The 26572-nt window shown below is 37.9% G+C and overlaps 1 protein-coding gene across 3 annotated transcripts in view; it reads right to left on the minus strand.

Moving 5' to 3' along the window:
* The window catches only part of TBL1XR1 (transducin (beta)-like 1 X-linked receptor 1), a 67075-nt gene that overhangs the window by 36461 nt on the left and 4042 nt on the right, over positions 1–26572 (minus strand). Inside the window, exon 2 of one of the 3 annotated variants that reach the window (XM_009321696.1) lies at positions 3820–3887. The exons of the other annotated variants lie outside the window; for them this stretch is intronic. The gene's annotated coding sequence lies outside the window, so the exon portion shown is untranslated. The remainder of the gene's footprint in view (positions 1–3819; positions 3888–26572) is intronic. 3 annotated transcript variants of the gene reach the window in all.

Below are 26572 nucleotides of genomic sequence, written 5' to 3' on the forward strand. Positions count from 1 at the left end.
GCTGGTCTCTCACGGCTGTCATTGCCTCTGCCAAACACGGTCTAGGAGGCAACGAGGCAGTAACAAAGAATAAGAGAGGCAATGAAGTGACTTGCATAGCCCATGCCCCAGCTTCCACTGCGGGACTGGACACTCAACTACACAAGAAGTTGAGCTGCAAACACGAGACCCTCGCCAGGACACAGGTAGCTCCAACAAAAACACCTCGCCCCCAGTAACTCTGCAACAAGAGCCAGATTGTTTTCCAAGCCTGCAAGTATCTCTTTCCTTAATTTATATAATTTTCAGTTTCTGCTACAATAACCACCTTCAATCTCCACATCTCTACATCCTACTCTGTAGCACATCTCAAAGTTTGACTGTGTAAGTTGTCATGAGCAAAAACTACACTGTCTAGGCCTTAGTGCTATGTATTTTGGCAGAGAATGTCTCCATCTGTATTAGCTATACCTGAATTTCCTTAAGAAATAGTATTGATTTTTCCCTTCAAGTATATACATTTAATGAAAAACTCACTCATGCCTCCAAAGGTTGTCTAGACATTAAGTTGGTCCCCCTTCCTGCCTTCAGTATCTGCTTATTTTTTTCTCTAAATGAAGCTGTATCAAGGGTCTTTTGGCAGAATATTAAGAGTAGCATATATGCTGATAATACATGGAAAAGACATGCAATACGGTCATCATCCTCGACCAGATTTTCCATACCCTGCGATATATCCTTTTTTTTTTTACTGGGAGCTGTTCCAATACCTGAATCATCAAAAGCAGTCTTTTCTTTTACAAAACACCCTGAGAAATAAAAACAAGCTTCTTTCCTTGTCTGTTGAAAATGGAATATTTTACCTAACTCAAATTATCCTAGACAAAGGACAACTTTGAATGAATGCCAAGTTCTGATATTTCATCAGTGTTTAAGTCTAGAGGCATATTTATACTACTGTGAAGGAAAAAATCCCAGACAGCCGATGAACATGCCTGCCATAATGCAGCCCCAGACAGCTGCTACACACTGTAAAGGCACCTGTATCTGTAGAAGCGATTGCATTGTTGATCTTAGAAGATTAAAGAAGCGTATCAAATGTTCTTCTTGCTAATTTGGCACTGTACAGAGGGTCTGACTAGTAAAAGGAACCTGAACACACCTGTAGAAGGATACGCAATAAGTTTCAAAAAAATATTAAAAGATGGTTTAAAAGAACACTATTTTTGCTTTTCTGTATAGCACATGGGATATAAAAAAGCTATACCAAAGCAGCCTGTTGTATATGAAGTTTTTGTTTTGCGAGGGAAGCATCCTTCAAAGCTGTAAGCAAATGCTTGCGTGAGTGCCTATACACACATATAAAAACCTTAAAATTTAATACTGTTGGTTTTGTACAGTAGAAGCAGCAGAGTCTACTGAAGAAACTCTTATCAAATGGGCTGAAAGTCACAAAGGATCCAATTAAGATAAAAAGTTCAAACCCAGGACATTTCCTCTTCTTTCTGACTGCTTAGGCCAACATCAGACATCTGTTCTCACTAATTTTTGAATTAATCCCCTTTGAAGCCAACTATTCAAAACCTGAAGATACATCATCTGTCCGATAAGGATCCCCCCCCCCCCCCCTTAAGAAGGTGCTATTTTGAATTAAACAGTCTCCTCTACTGGTGCAGTTGCAGACATGATCATAGTTTTGTGTAGAGAAAAGAGTTTTGCTTAGTCAAGTTAAAAGATCAGCAGAGATGGAAATACACCATGTCTTATAACTGCAGGCTACTATTACACAGGCAGCTGCACTGAAATGGTCTTCAAATTGTCCCACAAATGACCTCTACTCTATCTTTGCAAGAATTAAGCAATCTGCTAGTTCAGATTTAAACAAATTAGATAGGATGGCTTTTCAAAAAAAGAAACCCACCACGGTAGGTTGTCTTTACCTTACCTCAAACACTGGAATATCAGGTTCCACACAAGAAAAATTCTGCTCACCCATTTCCAGTAATAGGAGCGTTATTTGAAAATAGAGATGATAGAGAGGAAGAAGTCCATGACTTCTCCAGATGACATTATATTTTAATAAGTACTGCACAAATTGCTCACAACATTTTGAAAAATTTTCAGTATTTCTCAGACTCCAAAGAGCTCCCATCATCTTTCTTTTCTTACAATATTTATAAAGCTGTGATGTCTTTACTTTGCAGAATTGCCGTTTAACATTCTTGAGTAATGCTACTCAAAACTTCACAATGCCATTTCTCTCGTATAAATCTAAAAGCCAATCTAAAAGCCTATTTTCTTCCACTCCAAGATTTAGAAACTCTACATGCATTAGTTGTGCATGCTCAAGGTATTATGTACCTATAGGGCTGGAAACCATACAGTATGAACAGTACGATGCCCAAATATTTTAGATAGACCAATCTAATGCAATGACAGCAGGGAAAATGGCTTCAGTCTTTACACCAATTCACTTGCATCTTCAAATAGCATCCTTTTGCTTCCCTAATTTATCAGCCTCTAGAGCCTTCTCAAGCAAGCCGCCCCTCCCCCCCCCCAATATCTCCAACACAGAAAGACCTACTACCAGTTTCTTAGGTTGACTAGAGAATCCCATTAAGAAGTTCTTGTGTACTCCACCTTGTTTTTAGAAAAAAAAAAAAAAAGAGCTTGTGAAAGTATACATAGATAGATACAGATCAATCCAGAAGAATATTTAAACATATTCTAGTCCCTTTGACTTCAATTGCTTAAGTGATTTGTTGGAGCAGAGTCAGTACAATAGTTCCCTGCAAGAGCAAGGCCATAAAGAACAGTCAGCAATATCCTTCTCTACCTTGTGGGGGTCTACTTGCAAGATAAGGTTTGTTAAAACAAACTCCCTCTGTCTTTGAGTGCCCTCTAGACCTAAGATAGTACACAAATAGAGCTTTAAAGCTTGCTTAAAAAACTTTAAGGGATTGGGATTTAGGGGGGAAAAAAAAAAGGAAAAAAGAAAAGACATCTGCTACACCCACAAGACATTTGTTGAATTACAGCTTATATTAAAAATTCTACAGATACAAATGTGGTATCAGTTATCTACTGCTGAAAGAACAAATACTCAGTTGTGCTCTTGCACAATACCTAAGCATGACTGTTAATAGACTGGTTCAGAATGAATTTTCCCTTTATTAGAAAAAGTAAGGTAATTTCATCTCCCTTGTAAATCTAGCCATGGAGAAGAGATAAGAAAATATGTTTAAGAAAAGTATGCAAAATCAAAAGAAATTGTAAGAGGGATTGCAGTTACATACATTTGAAGAAAACAATTGCAAAATCATGATTGAATGTTAAATTTACAAAGAGGAGACTAGTAACAGCACACAGTCTGGATATTTGCCCTTTGAACCACATAGTCATATTTTCCTTTAGGAACCCAAGACTTTAGTACTTGGAAAAAAAAATACTATTATCAAAACAGTAATTTTTCCACCTTTTTTAAAAACTGATACACACTAAGGCAATAGTGACTCCACTTTTCAAGTAGACAATACAGTTTTTACAAGGTGCTTTGTTAGAAGGTCTATTTAGTAATATTTCCATGCTGTGAATTGATGTGTTATATCATAACTCTAACAAAATTAATATGGATTTACACAAGACATTAACAGCTCCAAAAGGAGCTGTTAAAGACCATTGAATAAAAGAACACTTAACGTAAAGATTCAGCTGACTGCAGAAACTGATACCTAACAAATACTGTAAATGCACATAATTGCAATTACTAATACTAAATTGTACCAAACTATCAGTCCACTTTTATGACAAATAAATAGATAAATCATTGAGTGTCCTTACCAGAACTACTCTCTGAAACCCCACAAAATTGAGATGTGGCAGCAGTACAGCCCTTGGTATTACACCACCTGTAACACAAACCATATTATGATAGTTTCTATCAATATTTATTTTAAAGGATGAAAAAAGGATAAAAGCTATTTTTCTACCAGTCTTAATACTGAAAGCATTAAAACAACATTCAGTTTCCTACCGATTACAATGTATGTTTCAATAAAAAAATAAATGAACAAAAATTAAAGACCATCTTTTGATTACTTACATGGAATATGTTTAAGAAGTTACAGGCACAGTTTCAACTCTCTCCTCACTCTTTCAGTTGAAAACAAAACCCTAGCACAGAATAGAGCATTAGCTTTAATGGATTTTCTGTTCTTTTTGGCTGCTTATATTGACAAAAGGGAACTTTATGAGAATCCAGATTAAAGTTTACAAACGGCAAAGTATTGATGCGGTAGCTTATTTTAGTGTTAGCTAAAGTATACAACTAAAATGACTCAATAGTAAGATAAAAAATAGGAAACACAAGGCCATGATCAAACCAGTCGGTGTTTTCAAAATTGACCATTTTGGATCTGAATTTAACACCAACAAATGAAAAAGAACATGTTACATGAAAGAATCCTTAAACTACCTTCATGGAGTAAATTTCCACAAGCAACTTCAAAACTTAAACACTTTCTAGGAGTTAAGTACATTACGCACCTGTGATCAGAACAATTACTGATCCTACATTTGTGTAACATAGTGGTTCCTATCACCAATATTCATTACAGATTAAATCATTAGAGAGTGATCTTACGCAAACTAAGGTATTAAAGAGAAAAGTTTGAAAGTAAGAGCACAGGAATACTGCCCCGACACTGCAAGAAAAGACTCCGCGTATCAAAAAAAATGCTGTTTGAAGCACGACATACGTAATAGTAAAACAGATAACCCTGCCCCAAATGGAAGAGGATCAGGAAAAGAGCAAACTATTTTCTAAATAATAAACTCCAGCCACAAAGGCTCACAAAACACATTACAAATAACACTGAAACTTCCCAAAGACCTCCTTAAAACAAAGACTAAAACCAAGGAAGGCAATACATGCGTTAAATAGCACACAGCATTTAAGACTTTCCATCGTCTTAAAAATAATCATTGACCTCTAAGAAACCCTCTGTTATTTAGTCTGTTACTAAGCTGAATAAGACTTGAAAATGTTTTTTCCTTGTTTTGATTGAGGAACTACAGAATATTTTGGTCAGTGGTCATTTTCCTTATTTAAATTCCCAAGAGACTCAAGTAAACCAGTATCTGCTCCTTCCCTCCTTCCTGACAGCTGGGTGGACATAGTCTTCCAATCTATGGGAAGAGCTCTGAGCGAGAGAAGGAGGAATGCCATGAACGCTGATGGTACTACACTCCTCCACATATATGGAAACTGCGGCATTTGTTTAATTAATATTTAATTCATAATTACATACTAATGGTTCTCCTTTTCAGAATCAGAAGATATAAATACTATGACCTAGAGGTGTGAGAAGTAAATGCTACAAAGCATCACTTGGAATACTGAGATCACCAGCTTCCTCACAATAAAAGTCAGTTTATTCATTACTACATTTCTACGAAAAACACTCCAGTACCACCACCCTGGACTTGAAAAGCATCCTTCTCTGTAACACCACTTACTGACAGTAGCTCACAAGATAAGTGAAAAGGTCCTGGCCCTATATTAATGTAATTTTAATTCTTCGCTAGGCTATTATGTACTGCCTTGATCATTTCTGCAAACCTAACTGTATATATCAACTGTATTGCTAAAATTTAATTTAAAAAAAAAAAATCAGAAGCAAAGTTTAACACACTTATAAAATTTTCACTCCATGATGAATCATACTGCAAAAGGTCATTAAAAGGGGATGCTGATCCTGCTGGTTGAACAAACAAAAGGGAGCAGCAAGTTTCAACACTTACATGCTTTGAACTTTGTGTGTTTTATGTTTACATTAAGTATTTTTCATTCATTTAGAGTAAACTGTTTCAAGTGAATAACTGATATTACCCCCAAAATGATGGCAAACAGGAGAAAGAACCAGGAGGTCCTACAGGAAAGCAGTGTACCACCACACCCTCAACAGAAGCTTCTTTAAGAGGAATTCCTTTCCTCTCTCCGCAATTCCCCACAGAGCATACACAAAAACACAACATACACAGAACACTATAACTTCGCCTTTGCATTAGCCTCCCTACAACAACAACAAGAGGAAACCTGTTTACAGTTAATTAATTTGCCATGGGATGGAGAGGGCTGAGAGTCGCACAGCAAGAATTAAATGCACGGCCCAACTTAACAGGACTTTTAAGAATGACTAAGTGACAAAAGTAATTTTTCAGATTACCCTAACAGCCAGCTACTTCTGCAGTCACTTGCATCACATGATGTGACCATCAGAGAATCCCCTAAATTATATTTATCTTGGAAACACTTTTATCCTGTTTCAAATCAGTAAATAAGAGTAAAATTTATTGCATGTACTGCAAAGACTTACACGTTACCTAGGAAAAAAGTGAACATATCCTCTCTATTATAAGTTAGTGACATGAACAGAATTTGTAGCATATAGGATAAAAACTTCACATTTAATTATATTCCTACCAAGTGATGTGATGAAATGAAGCACATCACAGGGTGCTCACCTATAATCACAGGGTAGAATTTCCCTTACTATACCCACTCTTCAAACTTTCATTCTGTGGTAATGCTGTGGATTGCTTCATAGTTACATGCTCAGTCTTTTATTTTTCTTTCTTACAAGATGCCTATCTACATGTATTTCAGAGAATCTGAAAATAATCAAACTGCAAGCCTACAGTCTCATTAAAGAAAAAATAAGAGTTGAGCAGGAGGAGAAGGGCTAAAGAGGTTTACCAGCCTCAGGGAGAGGACAAGAACAGAACACACTGCAAAAATGTGGATGATTTTGAGAACCTAACATTTTATGTGACGCTAATTGGCAACCTTAACGACTGTATCTGTTACTAAAATGCTCACACTCCATAAGAATTTGTACATCATGAGCATGAAATCTTTCCCTCTGCAGCTTAAAATAGCTATGCATTTAAAAATCATACCCAAAAATATACATTACTTCCCTATTTCAAAATTAATTACAGAGCAGGAATTTTATCACACTACCACCAATACATGTGATGATGCCATGTGTAAACATATTGCACTTGTTTTGGCACAGGACAGCAACAGAAATGATAAATTTAAAAAGATCTGTGAAAATGTTGCTCTCTTTCTTTAAGTAGCTGATTAATATCAGTGAAGTTGGAAGACGGGGTACCCGAGAAGGCCGCGCTGGATTAACCTGCCACTAGGGCGTGCTCCTTGATCAGCACGGAGTCCTATTTACCCATTTCATGGGTGGGGTTTTTTTCCACAACCTTTTTCATTTTTCTAACTGAAAGAAATACAGGGAAAAGTGTGTCCTGTACTTCTCTAAATTAAAGGAATATAGCTATCCAAACTAGACTGACTTATTCTCTTAAAATGATAGCTTAGTTTGCAACCCTCCCAAGCTTTTGGGCAGCAATTTCCATTACAGATTCTTCTCTTCCATGACTTGTAACTGAAATCCTTACTACTATTAGAGCGGGACTTCTTAAGTCAATGCAATTTTTTAAAAAATAATCAAAAATGGATTTTTAACAAAGAAGTAACATTTCTTTTTTGAATGACTGTCTAGGGTTTTTGCTTGTTTTGATATTAAATGATGTGTAGTTAGGAGGAAAAAGAGACAAAAAAAGTAAATTATGTGCTCATAAAAAGTACTGATGTGCATTTTATAAATTGAATGCGGCCCATCAGGGAGAGAGAAATGATCTACTTTCAGGAAGTATTGTTTACTGCTGTCTTCCCCATTAGACCACCTGTTAATATTATTTGATGATGTTTTCTTTCTGTATGATAAGTATGACTATAGCAAAGACTGCTACTGAGGTGATGAAACGTGCATACAGAAAAAGAATTCAATATAAACTGACATTAAATAAAAATGTAAGTCTCTCTCGTGAACTTAAAGCAATGCATGCATTTGGATCTTCAGAGAGCTCAATGAATAAATAAGGCCTTATTTTTAGCCTGTCCTATGAGCACAGCATAATTTCTGGTCTGCTTCCCGTCCATTTGCATAAACCCGCATGTTACCACTGAGATATTTGATCTGCTCGCCACCACTTATTCTCTCTAACCCCTCTATTTCAAAGACTGACCAACCAATAAATGTCAGCAGCAGAGAAACTGAAATCCAAGTAATGCATTAACAAAATAAGGGTTGGTTCATCTACAAAAACAAGATTTGCTTTTCCATTTTGACTCTGCAAACAGCACCACAGATCCCGTTTTGCCACATCTGAGAGAAAAACACAACTAACAGGAGAGGTGGCTTAGTGAAAACCAAAGTCTTGGGTTGAAAAATTCACATCGGCCTCTTAGAATCACTCTACGAAATGTAAGCAAATCTGTTTAATTTTCAAGTAGCATTGCATTGATTGCTAAATATTTTGTGGTAATTCAGAAGCTTACACACAGTACAACCAAACACAGCATCAGAAGTTAAACTGACAATAAATCATTTATCACATGCAAAGTTTAAGATCGCAATTCACCAAATAATATTTATGACCACAAAGTAAACATGATAAAAGTGGTATTTCCTTGATAACAGCAGACATAGTAATTTCAGGAGAAAACAGAAACACTCATCCCAGAGTAAGACTCCAAAATCGCTAACAGCCCTAATCCCGCCAAAAAGGACTCTGAGCGAGACTACTCAGATACTGAAAAATGTATGCAGGGAAGTTCGAGCATTACAAAAGTTTAAAAGTCTTTGGGTCATAACCATACTCGAGTAAAAAACCCCCAGGAAAATTTTATCCCATAAGCTTATAGCCCAGACACCTAACATTTTCTATAAAGCTCCCCAGGCAGATGACAAGACGTGGATTAAAATGCTGCAGACAAGCAAAGCTTCAGCAGTATTGCATCTTCAAGTGTAACTGTACTATTAAACATTACTTGTTAGCAAAACAGTTATTCCAGGTTCTGAAAATGAAACTATGACGTTTAAGATCTTTATCCGTAAAACATTAACGTTCTGCTTTGGCTACCTCAAGGCAACGTCCCAAGTGAACACGCATCTTTTCTTCTCTTCCCTAGCCACTGTCATTCCCATAATTCATCCTTTTAACGATTTAAGAAGTCATACATTACCAGTGCAGAGGATATTTTCAGCGTACATTGATGGTGCTCAAAAAAAATCTTACATTTGACTAGCTGCTGAGGGCACATCAAGGAAGAAGCAATATGTACATCCACATGAGCTTTGACTGGTGCATATTAAGCAGACAGGTTTTTGAGCTTTATTGTGTTATGCATTCTTCAGATGAGATATGTCTTTCAAACACTAAATGAAAACAATGCAAGAATTAAAGAACTGGAGCAAAAGTGACTTGCATTTCCTATCGTCCCATTACTCTTCATGCACGGAAGACAGGCTTTTTGTCTTCCTTTTCTCCCTTTTTTTTTTTTCTTTAATATTTTGTAGCGTATCTCCACAGAGCTGATGCATATTGCTGTTTTTTCCATAGATTGCTGAAGTACCATCTGTCACAGGACACTACTTGTATACATTTCTGTAAAGTTACTTGGTCAGACTATTTTGGAAACAAGACACTGAAATTCTCATTCTTTCTATTTGAGAGATACTCCAATTCTTTGGCCTGATCATAATTCAAACTACTTGGCTTAAAGCCTTTAAGTTTTATATGTATATTCTCAGTGAAAAAAATCAAACACAGGAATGATTTTTACCACACTACAGGGCAGAAGCATTTCATTTTTTTAAAGGTTGCCTCCACTAGTATTGTTTCATGACTGGTGTTGCGAATACTACAGACACTACTTCGCATACTCATTAAAAATGATCTCTGGAGCTTGTATTTCTTTTTCCTAAAAAAGCAGCCTTCAAAATGTAAGCCACTCAAAAGCACTGTAAAGCTGGTTGTCTTTCTCATTCCTCAAAAGCCATTTTACCATTATAAAATTTAGTAAACGAATGGTTTTTTTCCTTGCCATTCTATACATAACCTCTAGCAGTTTATCTTATGGCATCAACCATCATCACTGTCACCATTCCCAGAGCAGGAGGCTACTATATACTTCGTGCCTGCCTTTGAAATCATGACCAGAGGCTCACCCATACCACAAATACAGAAAATGAGCAGCCTCCATCTTTCCATTTACCCCCATTAAGTCAATGCCACCATGTTCTCCCAGGAGAAAAGTGAGAGCTGAAACATTGCAAGCGACAGCAGCCAAGGACACTCAGAAATAAGGTCTGCCCTTGCTGCTCTTGGACTGTGAGAAGAGCCAAACTGCTGGGCAGTGACCGTGTCTTGCAGGAGCCTCGGATCCTTTCAAGTAAATATCAAGTGGCACTTCTGGGATGGAGCACACACGTCAAACTAGGCTTTAATTTGCTTGGGTATGTATGTAAAAATAGTGGGACTTGGTCCTAAATTGGACCGAAAGCAGGTTATATCATAATTATGTCATATCTAATTAATCCATATCACTAAAATAGAGACTTGCCAACGTAGATACAAATTTCATTTGGCAGTCACAGTGGTTCTCAAACCTGCAGCTGGAACACAGCTCAGGACACGAAAGCATAATAAAGCTACTGATTGAATAGCTTGATTTCTAGAATTTAGGTAAATTTTGCTTTATTTTATAGCATTGTAGTAACACTTTACTAGAGGGAAAGACAGGTTCTTGGATTTCAGAGTTGCAATTCAATAGTTATATGGAGTTACAACACAGATAGCTCTTGTACTCTCTCAGGAGACTCGAGTTAAATTCTTGGCTCACGTTTGTAGTAAAAATAAACAGGCAGCATTAATCTAGTCACCATTTATTCATAAGTTACATTTTAAAAACCCCACCTTAGTTTACTAAATGGCAGCCCAAAGGATTGTGAATGCATCTGTCAGGACTAACAGCAAAAAGAAGGTGCCTAACAAAGTCTTTAAAGTAGCTGTTGTAATCTGTGTATCATCTGCTTATGGAAACAAAAGTCATCTTGGGACAGGCGGATTCACAAAGTCAACTGAACAACTCAAACCAGGCTTATCAACACCCATGGTCCTGCTCTATGGAAAAGAGTTTGACAAGGAAATAACAGTCTATTTTTCTCCAAATTTGGAAGCGTTGCAGCTGCGTATTGCTTAATAATTTAGTTTATTAAAGGCAACAACTGTCAAAATCCATACAAACTGATTTGTTGTGTAGCAATTTTACATTATTGAAATCTTGTTATAATCCGACTAATGCATGCTATCGCTTTCTAACCATGCCTATAATTGGTTTCTTGGCTGTATAGGACTAAAGACAGTAATCCAAAACATCTTCCAATTACACTGAAAAATATGCATGTTTACAGAAAGTTACACTACTTAATTTTCAGACTCAATGGGCCTTTAATAATATGAGATTTAAAAAAAAGTTTGCAAAAGGACACTAATTTTTGGTGCTATTCAGAAAGTTACATATTTGTGCAGGAAAATACCATCTCGAGACCTGTAAATGACATAGAAGCATGTATTGAGATACTTACTGAACACGAGACAAACTCGAGAAAAAGAGGTCAAAAGTTCACTCAGATGGAAGAATATATTCCAAGTCTATAAATCCAAACCGAACAAGAAACCCAGCCGTTAAAAAGTCCCATACCTCAAAACTTATGTAGGTGTGGCAGTTACTCATGAACTTAACTTGTTTGCTTCCAACACATACAACTGTCTATTGCCCTAGCCTGTAATCCTTCACAGGGCATTTGAAGTTCCTTGAATTTGTTGGTATATCAGCAGCAGTTCAAAACACGAGAACTTTGTACAGGAATCATTGCCTAATATTCCCAGAGCATGGTATTTGACAGATGCTTTCGCTGCAGTACCAGGATTGGCATACAGGTAATTTTTGAGATGCCTAAAGTGTTGTGGCCTGCTATCCTAGTACTTCGACAAATACGGTTTACTATTTTTGATAGAAAAGATTCGCAAGTGAATACTACAAGGACAAGCAGGATTGCCCAGATGCAGATATGCTTCTCAGCAGAGGAGAAAACATTGAAGTTGCCACTTGAAATGCACAAGAATTTTTGTAAGTTTTTAATGTATTAGAGATTTTTTTTAAACTACTACAGAATCTTAAAATTTGTCTATAAATCTTGGCAGATTAAGTGTGCACCTTGTGATGGATTCTCATGATTACAGTGAAATCAACAGGACTATATTACTACAGGACTATATGCAATAAACACATGCATAGATACAATATTCCCTGAGTCACATGGAAGTGAAAATGAAAACAAGTACTGTCATGCAAAGAGAGTCAGAAAAATATATAGGGACAAAAACTGCAAAACAAACCACTGACAGTCACTCCCAACATGCCTCAAACTGACCGTGAAACAAGAGAAATCATGCTTCAAGTGTCCTGCAGAGTTTAAACGTGGGCCTCGTTATCTGCCTCCATATACAACTCTCATCACCAGAGCAGGTGAGTGCTTTAGCTGTGTCAGTTCTTCCTCAGACCACTGTGAATTGGACAAACGCTACCAGCTGCGTTTTATCAATGGAGAATAACTGAACCTTATGCACTTCTTAAATTGGCCTGGATCCTAAGCGATGTCTGAAGCACCAATCTCTCCAGCTAAGCTCGCTGTATCAGTAACACAAGTTTTGGGTTGGTTCTCTGCCCACAGTTGTACTGTGCACAGTAGAGTACATAAGAGAATTGAAATCTTTTGACATCTGCAAGAAAATGGAAGCAAGAAGTTTGCTGCAGAGAGTCTGTCTATCCTTAATTGTTTCTTTCACAACTGATACCATGAACTACGCTGAAATACACACACAGACACAGCTTTGGGGAGACCATCAGCAGACATAAAATACAAAGAGCTCATCACCTTTGGAAGGACACTGGCAGTTGCCAGAAGGGCTATGAAAGCTCAAAGACCCACACTATGATTCCTCTATCATTGATAACTGTGCCCAACAAGCAAACAGCTTGATAGCTACAACAGCTGTAGCTGTACCAACAGCTACAATTGGGTAGCACCCTACCCTCCAAAGTACAGGGTATTAAAAGGCAGAAAAGTACATCTGCTTGTTGTTAGACATTTGGCACTAATATGGGTTTTTCTTCACACTTGCAACAAATGCTGAGAAGACCTTAATGCAGAAGATGGATCGTGTGGTCGAAGGTACCACTGATGCTTCCGTTAACAGGTGAGTTTCACAGGTAACAGCCAGCAGGGTTTTAATCCTGCAATAGCAAATGCCTTCTAGGACACAGCTTAAACCTCCTAGGACCGCTAGCTAAATGAATAACAAAGTCTACAGATAGCGGGGAAACAGTTTTTGTTCCCCATGAGTTGAGCGCTCACAGCAAAGTTACTCACACAAAAGGGACGAGATGCAAAGAAGACGCACACAAATTCCACAGCCAGCAGTCACAGCCTGGTGTATCGCAGCACTGCTCTACCAAGTTTAGTGGAATGCATTTAAAAATGTTTGGATATGTGACAAAACAGATCTAAAAATAACAAGCACATACAACGTATAATGCATCTCTCACATAATCTTCCTGCCTTACTATAAATTCATGTAAGAATTCATTAAAAGGACAAGTATCACACATGCTTATTAATTCACAGATGAGTGTAAGTGGGAGAGAGAAGGCAGGACGCAAGGTGAATAGGCAGAAGAGATACAAACCTATGTGGAAATTTTTCCCATCAAAGCAAACCAGAACATAACATCTCTTTGGTATAGTAACACGTGTGCTGTGAGAAGTGATGTGCACTTGAATGCATGTTTTACTCTGATCCCAAAGGATCAAGCTTCTTGTAAGATACCCTTTCTTATTTTATTCCTCTTCAGTTTGCCTATGAGCTACTCACTTCCAACAGAGACCTAAAAACTGCCCTATGTTTTACTGTATACACAGGAAAACATATAGTACTGATGCTGATTTAGGACTCACTAATTAAGGTGATATGTAGGCAACGCATCATTGGCTTTCCTCTTACGCCTCGGTTCAAGAGGGAGGCTTTTCTTAAAATAGTTTAAGTGCCATTACTTTGAAATCACCATCCACAAAGTGGTTGAGAAATACAACCAACTTTGCTTTCAAGCTTTTGACTGTAAAGGCACATAAGCGTGAATGTTACTGAAGCAAAAGTTTCAGAATTAAACATATATGCAAAGAAGGATACACAGCACAGATGAATAATATATGCCTATGAATAAGCAGAAAAATAGACTTAAAATATCCGCATAACTATTAATTAGTTATTAATATTAGATCTCTGGTCTATTTCCCTTCAAATTAGCAATTAGCCACCCACTAGTAAAATGTCAATTGCAAAACAAGAGACTATATTTATAGTACAACCTACTTTGAGTTTTGAGAGACGTGTCAGCCACTGCTAAATTACAATACCCCTATTGTGTGCCTTCCCAAATTAACACCTAACTTTCATTATAGGCAACTATACGTACAAAAGTCATATTGGATTTTAATAGTCTTTATTACATCACATGAGCTGGTGCAAACATTCTTCCATATAGAAGTCTACGCAGAAAGAAAGAAAAAAGAGAAGTAGTGTTAAGTGATTCATTGGTATGAAGCTGGGTCAGACACTGGCACAGCCGTATCTTAAAAGGTCCTGTGCAGCAGTGATGCTGGGAGAAGCGAGCATCCAGGAGACGGTAATAAATTCTTGGATCTGATTTTATTATTTCCCATCCAGAGACTAGCTTTGATTGCTAGTACTACAAGCAATGCACCATGAAATGCAATACAACATAATACTCCATCTTCAGACTGTATTCATATGGAAGAGTCACCAACAAAAGGGAAACAACCTCTCTAACAATACATCTTATCAATCAGTGGGGGAAGGTGTATGCGCCTGCCTAAGATACCCTGCACAAAACCACACTGGGTCCAGACCAAGTCCCCTGGTGACTGCCAGCTCACTGAGATGGAAGACACACTGTATACCTGTCCACCTACTGAAATGCAGAGGTCCCTCTATGGCCTCTCCGGCTTCTCTTCTACCATGGAAAAACCAAGTAGAGTGCAATCAGCATGGGACGCCTCTTATCTGCAGCTTTTGCAAATGATGTAATTCAGGACTTCTCTGGCAAAACTAGACCATGTTGGGGATTTTAGAGGAGGTCAAAAGTCACTGTGGTGAGTTAAATTTTTGAAGAATATGGCCTATTCCATTGAGTTTTCTTCTGGTTTGTGTTTTGTGATTTGCCTTCAAAACAGTTCTCCTCCCTTTCTCTCTCCAGATGCCTGACACTATCTGCAGAAAAAGCGGAAAAAAGAGCATCCTGCAGAGGTTCATTGAAGATGGAGAGCTGGCAGGAGAAACCCTGGCAATACACGCTAAATTGCCTTAAGCCTTCTGCTGAGAGAGAAGTGGGACTCATTGTTTCGGGTATGTCTGCCATAGAGAGGAAATAGAAATAGAGAAAGAATTACATAGAAACAGTTCTCTAAACAAACTTAAGACTAAGGAACACCATCTCCTCAACAAGAGGTGACCTGTGCTCACATTTGGGTGAATAATAGTCTATTTTACAGTTTTATAGAAGATTAATTTGGAATACTCAGAAATGTCTGAAAGATAGACTTGAAGAGAAACACAGTAATCACTGCTGCTCGTCTTTCCTCTTGGTATAAAAATCACATCACTTTCCATCAGCTTGCAGGAGCACACTCCTCCTAATAACGCCTTTTACAGAACTTCCTTCTACAGCTAGCTCTTTTATTCTTGTAAAAAATAATAATAATAAAAAAAATCACCCTCCTAGCCTTAAGATTTGCACAAAACCAGGGGCCCTGTGCCAGCTGTTTAATTTCTTATGTATTTATGCATACCAAAGTATTTGTACAAAGAAATCAATTGTAGCTGCAACTAATTTTGCACGTTGTCAATTCACCTTTAAATCCACGGGGAGTGAAGAGAATCCTGAATTGTTAAGATCATCATTTGCTATCTGGGAACAGGATTGTCTATGTTTTTCAATTTCCTAAATTTTCCTTTTATCTTAAAATTCACTTTAACACTAACTATTAAAATCTAGAGGAGTCAAAATTGAGAAAAGGAAACAAGATCCACAAGAAGAAACAAAATACAAAGCCAGCTGGGATCCAAAGTCACTTTCACCACATGGCATATTTTTATATCCATTATACATTTTATTTTTTCTAATAACTGTCACACATGTAAGCAGGAAAGCTGTGAGGTACTTTAAAAGGAGATAAGGAAGAAAAGATGAACATGGTGCCATCCATCCCTTGCTGGGCTTTTCCTTTATATATGCTGAAAATATTTAAACCTTAAGGACATCATTTAAAAATTTTCAGGATTAGGGTGGACTTGACCAGCTAAGTGAAACTCTCCACTATCAGCAAATTTCGTTCAAGCAATGGCTGTGGGGATCCACATGTCTTATAGCTATGAATAAAAACTGAGGCCCAGCTATTGATAAGCAAATTTGCCTCTGTAGCTGTAACACTGCAATCAATCTCACACCGTCTGCTTTATATCAAACCAGCACCAAGTCCAGACCTAGTTCGTATCTTTTGATTTTTCTCCTACTCCAAATCAGTTTACTGCAACAGCTTATCTTAAAACATGCTGACACTATCCGCAGAAGGAAAAGATTATTTTAATTTTAAAATTATTTTTTAGTTACACTTATCCTAGGCAAAGCTGGCATTACAGAGGGAAGGACATTTGACATGATTTTTATGGTTTAATTAATCTTAATAGAAATAGGGATAGAATTTAGAGGTTTGGGTATGTTACGGAGATGAAGGCAAGTGGTTTTCTGCGAAGTCCCAGCTCATACAAACATCTCAAAAAATCCACAACAAAAACTTCTTCAAACCACAGAAAAAGAACAAGCCAATAATGGACACTTAACCCCTATTGCTAATAGATGAACACCCATTTTAAGTACTATGTCTTCAGACGATTATTGCGTATCCCACAGGTTCGCTGCCACTGCTGAGGGCTGCTTTCCACCAGACAAACCACAGACTTCTCAGTCAGTCTAGGTCATCTCTTGGTAGGAGTATTCCCCCTCAAAGATGCCAGGGAAGCTGCCTTTCCACTGACTTTAACCGAATTAATTCAGTTAATATATTAACTGAATTGAAATTATTGTAACTGAATATTCTATTATATAACCACAGAAACAATAAATCCTTTGTCATCATATCCTTCATCTGAACTGCAGTTAAGAAGAGAGCCAAATCTGATGATCCCGTGCAGTACAGCAAGAAAAGCAGACACGGTTATTCACTTATACAACCTCTGTGGATAAAGATGAAGGCAAAAGCATGATTTAGGCTATGGAAGGCAGTCAGAGGCAGAAGAATGAGGTAGCACTGTCAAGTGATCATGGACTTCAATTTTGGCTCCTAAATCTGCTAGACTCTTACAAATGTTATTCAAAATATAGTGAAAATGTTATTTTCTGCCTCAGGTGAAGCAAACTTGTCTGTCTATTCAGAATAGCAACACAGATGAGAAAGAGGTTCACTGCAGATATGCCACAACGTATATTATTGAAGGGGAAAAAGAAGCTCATTTTGTCAAGAAGAAAACTGAGAGCACTTGCAAGTAGTTAAAGGTTTGTAGGGCTTTCTAGACCTATGGTACTTTACATGTATACATACATACTATATTTTTATACGTTCTAGAAAAAGATAATAGCAGATCCATTTTTGCTCCATTTTATATTGAGAAGCAAGCTATTTAAGCACTAACTACCCCCAACAATGCAATTAAAACCTGACCCAATTTCTAGACACAAATGAGCTGAGTTTTTCACAGCATAGCCATACGTAACCAAGTTCATCCCTATTTACTCTGCCCCTCAATTCTGTTTGCAACACTGAAACCTGAGGAAAAAAGCCAAGGCTACTACAAATCAGTGCCTCAGAGGAAAACAAGCAGGGATGCATGCAGGGGAATGGGTGGCAACCCACACAGGTGTGCTTCGATGACTTGTAGAGAAGGAAAAGCCAAACGAGTCTATGTGCAGAGTTTGTATCGCTTATCTGCACTGCAAAACAGTGACAAGACAGCAAGTGAATTACAAGGCTGCAAGGCCAGGATTATATAAAACCAAAAAAACCTCTGGTAGTCATTATCTTTACTATCCGAGTATAAATCACAATGTGCATCGATACAAACCCTTGTAAAAACTCTGATGTGGTTATACGCACTTGGACAAAATGGAGCTGTACAAGAAGATCTACAAAACACAAACCCAATTAAAAAACAACACATGCAACAGATCATGGGGATTTTACTCATTTCACTTAAAATTTTTCTGTTCTATTTCAGGCACCTCTCTTTTTGCTCAAGGAACCTTCACAACAATTAAAACCAGACATTATAAACATTATTATTACCACTATTGATCTGAATAACAGCAGCATCCAAGAGACCCTTTTTCAAGATGGGGGCCCCACTGTGCTAACGTTGCATAAACATATAAAACTTTGTTCCTGTGCTGAAGAGATTGTAATCTAACCAATCAGAACAAGGTCGATAAACAACATAAAAGTACAATGTCAACAACAACAACAAAATCTCCTGTGCAGGACTTTTGTTGTTTTGTTTTAATATATTTTCCTTAGACCATCTGCTACTCTTTATTGCCAACCAAGGTCCTCCAGATAGTCTGCAGCACTACTGCTGCCGATTCTGTCCTCCTAGCCCATCCCATTAAAACAAAACAAAACAAATTTCCTCTTCTGTGGAAGGCAAAAAACACTGAAGAGTCTTCAAAGATAATGAAAGTGCCGAGATGTTAACATAGCTTTTCTAGTCATTCCTGAAAGTACTAGTTGTTTCTGCGTTAGCATAAATACAATGTTGAATATTGCCATCTTTATCTAAACTCAGTAACTTCTTCTCTGGTCAGTGAAATGAAATACGTGTAGTACTGAACGAGGATTAAATGCTAGTCCTTGGTTTATGTGTAAAAAACCTAGATAAAAAGCTATATAACAAGTCTATTCTATGTTTGGAAAAAACAGTCTATATACAGCTAGTAGTGAGAGAATGCAATTTCTCTTATTTTCTAACCATACAGCAAACAGCTTCCTACGGATAGGTCCTTGCTCAGGCCCAGTGAACACAGCAGAAATAGAGGCACTGAGCTAGATTAGAGCCCAGCAAGCAGGAAAGTGTTTTGAGGCTGTGAAAGGAAAAAGCATCACAGGAACAGGCGCTTTTTCTGTTCTTGGCTCTGGCTGTTGGGCTGAGTTAGGGAATGCCTTATTAAACAGCTGAAGCTCTAGAAATTTGCAGCCATTATCCTAGTGTGAGGCAAAACGTTACACAGACGCTTCTGCCTGTCTAGGATTCTTTCTTCATTCAGCAAATATTTAGTAGGTTTAAGATTCCCAAAACAAATTATTTTCTAGGTGTTACTAAAAAGTCCATACAACTCGCCTAGATTTGGTTAGAAGTGATAAACAGATGCATTTCCTACAGTGAAGTCCACGCTTTACAGATCCTACAATGCTTCTCTCATTGCAACTTAGTACAGGAGAAAGGAAGCAAAATCCCCTGTTGAAAATGTTCTGTTTTGGAGGATTTTTTGGCATTCACCTATTACTACAGAAACAATTGTCCCCCTCCCCCTTTCAGTATATTCCTGCTTTTTGACAGCGTTGCTCTTTTCATTTAACCCAAGATGTCCATCATGAAATTCTTCTAGGAATACACAGCAAGTCAGGGAACATTTTACCTTTTGACAAATCCACTATACTTAAGGAATGTAAGTGTTTCCCCCACCCAATTCTTCAACTAAGCTTCCTAATTATACCACTCATCACAGGATTTCAACATATGATAGCGGAGGCGCTGTATAGCACACTGTGAATTTAAAGTAGAGACAGCCACGAAACTGTTCTTCAAATACACTAAACCCATGCACACAGTAACGGCGTACTATCATTTCTCAACCCTGACACAGTGTGCAGCAGGTTGCTTGTGTAAACAAGCCACAGCATTATTTTCCAAATTGTCCTAAGCGATACTCAGCTCCCATAAACCATCCAAGGAAGGACTATGAACACCTCTCACCAGGCAGCCACGTTTCACCCATTTCTGTTCCCAAACAGGCCCTTTTAGTTGACCTCTAGGCAGTTTTCATGGGTGTAGCCAGCAGAGAGATGTGAGGCAGGGCTAGATTTTTTTTTTTAAATCTATAACGACTCTGACATGCATTCATTTTCCAATGGAAGATTCCCAGGGAGGTAGCACGATTCAAAACACAAATGACATGCTGCCAGGGCAAGAGAATAAGGAAATAAGTGTGTTATTCTATGACCCAGATCTCCTCCTGGGATCTCCAAGCTCCCTTCCCTACCCAGAGCACTGTGCCCTACAAACCACTGTGGACTTTCCACCAGATGAGTTACAAGTCACAAAAATATGTGGAACAATTAACTTCACTTAAGCTGCAATGCTTTTTCTTCAAAAGCAAGCACTGGAGTTCCTATCTTCAAAAGCAAGCACTGGAGTTCCTAACTTATGAGTCTTGCATAGTTGAGATCTTTTTAAGTAGATGTCACCCACCGCATCTGTAACTTGGCACTTCCAGTAACACTCTGCTCAAAGTTTGCCTTTGCTGATGTTCCTCCACTTGTGAATTGTGCAAAAAGTCAGATCAATCTTGAGGTAACAACAGAAGCTTAGGAACCCCAAACAAATATTTGTTCCATAGGTTTGCTATGTATCGATACCATGAGTTCTCTTTGGAAGGCTTCAGAATTTATGTATGTAACACTCCTTTTCAAAGCATAAATGTAAAGACATTTACATAACAGATTAATGTAAACTGTTTTCCAAATCAGACAAAAAAATGAGTCCAAGACCTGTTACGTGCTTCTGAATTTGCTGAACTGTAATGTTCATATTCATTATATTGTTTTCTCCCAGGCGGCAGTTTCTGTCCCATGTCCCTAACAGAAGGACGCGATTTACTTCTATATGTGTCAAACTTGCTGATCTGGCAAAACAACATAGCTGAAAGATCACTGATGTTCTCTCCAGGTTACACAAAATTAAGCTTTCTTATCTTTCAAAGACAAAACCTGTCTTATCCCACAAACTGTGCTTGTTAGGAACACCACTGGGCTACCCCCTTGAGCCCAGTTTGTATTAACAAGTGTCTATCTCAAAACTAGCGAGGCTATTTTGCTTCCCATCGTATTATGGGAAGGTTATCCCAAAAAAATCTTACTCCCCTGATAGATGAGATTTGTTTTCTAATTTCGAGCCTGAATACGCTCCTTGCCAAGATATACACGTTTCTTCTTGTCCCAGTGCTGTCTTGAATCTAACATAGTAAATAGTTGTACTCACTCACGTGTTTATCAACCCCTTATGTATTTAGGGAAGGCAATTACATGCCCTCTCAGACTTCCCTTTACTGGGATAAACCAACTAACCTCGCAGTGTCCCTTTGCGAAATGGACTCGGCTCTTCCTTCACCGTTTCCACAGTCCTCTTTTGCACCTTCTCCACTTTACACTCATCTATCTTGAACGTGGTCTACCAGAGTTGTTCAGTGTTACACACAGGGATTTAGCAGTGCTGCCTTGCACATGCATTAACACTTTCCTATGTCTACCATAGGTACCTCTTCACCTCACAGACCTTAAGAGTACATATTTCAGAGCTGCAGGGTACTAGAAAAAAGATATCCTTTGATTTTACTGGCTAACATACACAAGTCTTTCCATTCCTCTGTCATTTTCAAGAGATCAGCCCCCAGGTTAAGGCAAAATTCACATCTATCCAGAAGTGCACAACCATAATCTTGTGCTACGAAGTTTCAGTCCACTTTTTCCACTGAAGTCCTAAAGATCATCCATCTCTTCCTGTAGGCTACTCTGTTCCTTGTCTATATTGACAGCACCTCCTAACTTTATGTCACTGGCAAATTTTATTGCACCCTCCTACTTTTGGTGCCAAGTACATTAGTGAATACATTAAAGTCAGCCCAAGACCAATTCTTAAGACAACTAACTTCCTTTAGGCACAGCACATCCCCTGTGAGCACAAAATGATGTGACCTCCCTTTAACATGCTCTTTATTCACCTCACAATTCTTCTACATTTCATCAGTATTTTAATGAATACTTTCTAACATATTGCTGGAACAAGCATCATACCACAGTCTAGACAGATTAGCTCTAGCGTATTCTTTTGTCTAAAACAAAATATGAACAACTTTATTAAAGATAGACAACACAGATCCCACTATAGGTGTCCATGAAGCCCATGTGCTTAAGTCTGTCTATTGTGATTTTTTATATATATATACACACAGACACACGCATGCACACACACACACAAAATACAGAGTAGTAATACTTCCTCAGTTCCCTCCCAATGCAAAGCCAGAGCTCCCGTGACCTCCAGACACTGGGGCGCTAAGACTAGGATATTTCAGAGGATCGCAGTTACGTTATGCCATATAACATTCATTCTTTTTCCAAATATGCTACAATCCACATCCAACTGCGGATGACTGAAAAGCAGTCCGATGAAAATGAGAAGCAGTAACAGTCCAAGGGGTATTCTCAACCTCAGCGGGGTAATCCCTGCAACTGCCATGACACAGTCATATTACAAGACAAAAATTGGTATTTTATTTAGTTTGTGTTAGGAGAAAGGAAATTCAATTGGCATACATGAACCACCATAGAGACAAGCACAGCACATGTGAATAAAAAACAAAAAAAGAGGCACTGCTTATTCCTTTAGGCTACGAGGAGGCAGATATGCTGAGAAACTTCAGTCAGCTTAGGCAAAGAGAACAGTGGAACAAAACCAGATGGGTCAATGAAAGCGACTTCGCTCCACAACAGCCAATTTACCGCAGCTTTCAGCTTGAGCCAAAAACCAGGACACCCAAGAGCCTGCCCACTGACTGGGGTGGACTTTGCACCAGGAATCTAGTAAACTGCAACAGCATAGAACATATCTTAGCAATAACTGAAATTGAAGGATTCAGCACAAAAGGTTTTGGTTGTTTGGTTTTTTTTTAAAGAAAAAGTTAAATATAAAAGAAATCGGGAAATTAGGCTAGTGGAAAGGTATGCCAACAGTCTGTTCTAAGCTGCATTCACATTCACAAACTCATAAGCAAACTAGTTACTTGCTTATTGTAAAAAGCATGAAATCTGTAGGAGAAAAGGCAGTAATGATCTTGCCTAGAGAGCAGCACCATTTGCAATGTATGTCATTAACAATCACCTCCTCACAGTGCTTTCTTGGGTTCAGATACCCTTACCTACTCCTCAGGTTACTTCCCATCTCCCAGATGGTCAGTCTCCAGAAAATATCTTCTGCGCCTCATCCACTTCTTGGTTAAATCCATTTTGACGGCTCATTAGTAGAATAATGTATCAACTGTTGCAAGAATAGCTGTTATAAATTTGTTTTCTATGTAAATCAGGTTCCACGCAACTAGGATGGAATTCCAGCCTTTCAAAATGCATTTTAATGTGCAATGCTGACATCAAGTCTTAAGTTCATTTGATTATTTTTTCTGTTTATGTTATTAGTAATCAGTTTTTCTGGCACTCTTTTCTGTTCCAGTTCAATCACTCAGTACTTGAACTCCTGGTGAACTGCACCAAAAAAAGGAAAATTAACTAATGCCTCATTTGATCTTGGGACCATAAAACTTGTGTTTTCATTCCCTCTTTAACCTTTGACCATCTATTTTTCCCCTTAATTTGTGTGTTATGTACCTGATAGTTTTAAATTTGTTCCTTTTATTCATGAAAAAAGAAACCGCTCTGACAGTTGATCTGCCCTCTATTCATTTTAACTAATGCTGGCTTTATTCTAGATTCTCATTAATAAACACGCACTTAAAATCACTTCTTCGTAGTCCATCATACATGCATGTTATTTGACTTACTGTATTCTCTTTACCAGAAGTGCATGGCTGTTCTCACAAAAAGTGGCGACTATGCTAACAGAGAAAACAAGCTTACAAAAGAGTGAAATGTCTGATTTTGTAAAAGTTCATTTGCCAGTTTATTACTTTATTAAAAGTCCTCTCCTTTTCATATTGTTATGATGGACTTGAAATTAGTTATGCTACTGGGTTTATCTTTTTTTTTTTTTTTAAAGAAACAAATGTCAAGCACCTGCACTCATGATAAAACATTTTTTAAAACACACATAGACCATAATAAAATATGGTCCATCTACAGCCAAAAGAAAATAAATGAAAGGGGAAAATTTCATTAATATCATTAATGAGGACAAGTATTTAACTACGGCTCACATTTGACGTCAATACTCTCCATTTGTGCAAATATTAAATTCATGGATGTCGATCCTACATACATATGCTCAATATCAACCCCAGAAGGATTCAGATCCCTTGTCTTGAATAGTTTTTTACATATGTTCTTTAAATCACAGTAAGAATACCACACTTAACCTTCATTTATAAATATAAGTGGCACTAAGCCAGTGACTACGATCTTTATTTCTATTCATATGGTGAACTAGAGACTTGGCATGTAAGTACAGGCTTCTAGATCTGGCATCCATGTTGATGGCCATGCAGATGCAGGTTCCCTGGTCTTTGGTGGCCAGCAGATCTCAGTTTCTCCCAAGTAAATAAAAGTCCGTTTATTCAGTATCATTCCCCCCAGCCTACAGACTTCCTGTTGTTCTGCAGTAATATTCATTATCTCCCAGCATCAACACCACTGAAACTAAGGGCAGCTTTTACTTTTGTTGACTTGAACTAATACCAACTTTCTGTTGACAACAAGGAAACCAGGTTCAAGACCTGATGATACAAGTCACACATTAACACGGTCTTCTGTGAAATAAGCCCTGCTCTTTTCCGGAAGGTAACACTCGTGCTCAGACACAAAAGAGCCTGTCCTTAGGTTTTCTCTACAACATCCTACTTCACGTACACCTAATATCCAGTTTAATTTTTTTAATATGCAACAAACAGTCACTGTCAAGAACATTTAACACTGTATTTTTAATTCTTCATATAACGGAGCAGGAAAAGGGTCATTTCAGGTTATGCGACTGCACCACAGGCATATGGCAGCGAACCCACAGCAGAAACAAAATCTCCCTCTCCTCTAAAGCAGATGGTATGCTGATCAAGTAAGATATAATCTAATGCTAGCTGCACTACTACTGCTGCTATTAACTATTGAACCAAAACTAGTATAAAGTAGTAAGGACAGAAAAACCCAAGACGGGGGAGGTGAAGGGGGAGGAAGACAACAAGGAAAAAAACCAGAGTAAAAAAGCTGTAACATAAGACAACCTATTGCAGCAGAAACAGCCTCTTTTCAGGTACCTTTAAGATTTAAAACTTAGGAATGACAATAGGCAAAGAACAGCAATGGTCCTCATCCTGTTTTAGAGGACGTTCCCCTAATTTGAGATCCTGGCCCAGTTCCCTTTGCTCTTGTGATTGCACTACACTGGGCACCTGCCAGGGGCTAAATATCCTGGCTGCTTATATAATTAAATATTTATGATTCTGCCGAGAATTCTTAGTCAAAGCTTATTTCTGAACTGTAAAATGCTTAGAGAATCAGCAGAGAAAGTTCTCTGACAAACGCTACTTCAAAATAGAGCCACCACGTCTTAAAATTTTTTAAGGACAGTAGTTTCCCTTTCAGTTGATTCATTCAGTAGTGAACTTTAACTAATGGTAGAAAAAGGAGGCAAGGGGTGTTTTCCCTCTGAATCAGAAAGGAATCTTATTAGTGTATTTAACTTGCTTTCTGTACAGAAATAGAATATTTAAAAAAACGTTCCAAAAATGGATCATAATGCAGTAGTACATAAAATTTTTAATGCTTATCACAGTATGCACGCTACCACACTACACAATTTTTCTTCTATATCCCATTATTAGCACTTCCTCTTCAACACATATACCACTAGATCAGCTAATTCATGCTCATCCAATAAACAGAACTTAGGGATGAACACTCTGAAATATAATTGTTCAGCCGTAACCAATTATCAGACAAAATACATTGCACTTCACCTTCCTTCATTGATAATAGCATCCATTGATTTCAGAAGGAGCAGAACAGTCCAAAATTTCATTACACTTAGTCTAACTTAGTTTAGACTCTTTCAGAAACTGCTAGAAATATTTTTTTTTCCTTTTAAAGCTGTACCCCATAAACTGTACCGCAGCCTCAACAATAAATGTCATGAGCACTTTTAGGTGCTACTGTTGAAAGTGCTTTCAAGCTTGGTTAACTTTATGCATGCGAATACTCCTTATTTATATCTCAAAAGAACTATTCCAACACTTGAAGATACATGTACACACATGCGTATGCATTTGAAGAAAAAGGGCCTTAGTCTTGCAGGGTTATTTATTTTGAAGCAACTATTCATGTCTCTTGCGGCCAACATCTTAAGTACTGTCAAGTTTCATAAACGCTTGAAAGGAGGGGTCCCTGTTCTCAGTATAATGAAAACCAACCTTCAGTTTTACCATCTTTCAAAGGTCTGGCCACCCGCAGATATTCTTTCGTATATACTTATAGCTGTGAGATGAC

This window comes from Pygoscelis adeliae, unplaced genomic scaffold (genome assembly GCF_000699105.1).
Source record: "Pygoscelis adeliae isolate BGI_AS28 unplaced genomic scaffold, ASM69910v1 Scaffold223, whole genome shotgun sequence".
In the NCBI taxonomy this organism is placed as follows: Eukaryota; Metazoa; Chordata; class Aves; order Sphenisciformes; family Spheniscidae; genus Pygoscelis; species Pygoscelis adeliae.